Below are 2,546 nucleotides of genomic sequence, written 5' to 3'. Positions count from 1 at the left end.
TATTATTATACTCATTTCTACTCATTTATTACAATATATTAAAGGAGAAGCCAAAGTAGTGTTATGATGAATAAATTACACAATGTTTTAAGTTTTATATAAAATTATCATATCATTCATTGCAATAACATAGAAAAAAATATTTATTTTTAGAATTATATTTATACTATCATAAAGAATAGCATATATAATTAATTTAACATTAATCTCATAATTTCACATACTAAATTATCTAATTCTACAAAAAAAAAATATAAAAATATTAATTCATATCAATAGTTTAAATTCTAATATTAAATATTTTATTTGAAGGTTAAATTTTACTTTATAAAAATCTATTTATATATTTATCTATCTATTAATTTATTATAATATATAAAAGAATTAAGTAATAACACAATAAATTCTAGGCATATTAGATAAATTTTAATATTGCTATATAAATATTTTAATGAAATTATTATTTTATAATTTTTTTTATCATCGCATTACTTTTTATATAGTGTTTAATTTTACTTTTTAATGATATTTTTTTACTCTCGATTTCTATGCAGATTACTCTTATACCTTTAGTAGTTAATGTTATTTTTCCTTAATAAATTAAATTGTTTAATAAAATTTAATTCATTTTCTCTTTTTATTTATGTTTATTATATAAATTAACAATTTTACATACTTTCTTTATCCCTTTTTACATAATTGTATGTTTCTCGTTCTTTCTCGGCTCATCCTTAAACGCTTCTTATTAAGTATGGAGTGCTGCACAACTTGTTAATTCGTTAAATTTAAACTCTTCATTTATTATAATTTATTTGAATGATCTAGATTTAAAAAGTTAACCTGTTAATCAGGTTAACCATTTTTTATATAAATTTTAGATCTTTTTATAAGTTTTAGATATTGAGCTGAAGTCCAAAACAGAAAAAATAGTATATAAATATTAAAAGCAACATATCTGTAAAAAAAAAATTACTGGACTTTAAAATTAAAATAAATAATATATAAAAAATAAGTTAAAAATTCATGTACTAAATTAAAAAAAGATATATTAGAATTTTAAAAAATAATATTAAATATATATTATGTATATAATATTAAAATTTAAATAAATTTTATTTTGTGTAAAACAAAATTATAATATTAAATATAAATACAATAATAAAAAATTTTGTGTTATATAAATTTAATTAATACACAGGGGTGGAGCTACATAGTGCTAAAGGGGGCAACGGTCCCCCTAATTTTAATTTTTTACATGTAAATTATATGTAAATTTCAGTTTAGCCCCCTTCAACTATAAAAAATATTTATATAATTTTTATTAACAATTTTTTTATTGAAATATGTTACTTTATTATATTTAAAATATATTATTTGAAATAATTATATTATTTTAGTTAATATATATTATTAATTTTTTTTGTTAAAATACATTGACAAAAAAATTTTACATAGAGTTCGTTCGCAAAGAAAGAAATACTCTTAATTATATATTAAATAGAATAATTATTTATTAGGCTCATTCTTATACAAATAAATTTTTTTTAGTTTTATATCTCTAATATTTTATACTAATTAACTTTAAAGTTTAATTATTTTTTGAATAAATTAATAAAAAAGTAATACAAATAATTGTTTAAATATAATTGTATTTTAATTTTTCATTCTATTACGTACACGTTGAGGATAATTTGAAATAAAAGATAATAGACTTATTGTAACTGCTTTGTATTTTGTGTTTTGATTGCGTCGTCATCTGAGATCAAATAGAACCAAGATAGATCTTTTTGATCAGAGGTTGAATCGATCATCAGAAGAAGAATTAGGCCAAAAATTAGGATACATTCTGGGAGAATTATGGTGTCTTCATGGAGACCGGATTTTCTACAGAATCGATTTTGTGTTTGGAGTTAGCCAATTAGTGGATAGACAGGCTTCTTCTTCCTCTTCTGTGGCAGCAATTTTTTGGACTTTGAAGGTCATTTATGACAAAAGTAGAAGGGAGTGGGTTCAAGAGCGTCAAAATATGTAGCTAGCCAGAATGATATCAAAAGCACCGCCAGCAAACAAAACAGTAAAGATGCTTGCACCGCCAGCAAATAAAACAGTAAAGATGCTTGAAGACATCATATCGACAATAACAGAGTAATGGAAGAATTCGATCAAATTTTTCTGAGTACTTTTGTGGTGCAAAGGTCGTCCGGTTAAACGAGGAAATTAGTTTTTTTGTCAGTGTCAATTTGTTTATTCAGACTATGACAAATAATAATAATAATAATAATAATAATAATAATAATAATAATAATAATAATAATAATAATAAATAAATTTAATTTACCTAATAACTTTTGATAGTAGATTAATTTTTAAAGAGTGCTGCATTCTCTACTTTACTTGAAGTGGACTAACTTTCACCCTCTTTTCCTTTATCTTTACTAATGTTTTACACCATTATTTGAAAATTGAGTGACGACTACAGTTTTTTATTTTAATTAATTTGCTAAATAATTTGCTCATTATATATTGGATGATGAACTTCTAAAATA

The sequence above is a fragment of the Arachis duranensis genome, chromosome 1, assembly GCF_000817695.3.
Source record: "Arachis duranensis cultivar V14167 chromosome 1, aradu.V14167.gnm2.J7QH, whole genome shotgun sequence".
Lineage (NCBI taxonomy): Eukaryota > Viridiplantae > Streptophyta > Magnoliopsida > Fabales > Fabaceae > Arachis > Arachis duranensis.
The sequence above is the reverse complement of the archived record's forward strand: the minus strand, read 5'-3'. Positions refer to the sequence as shown.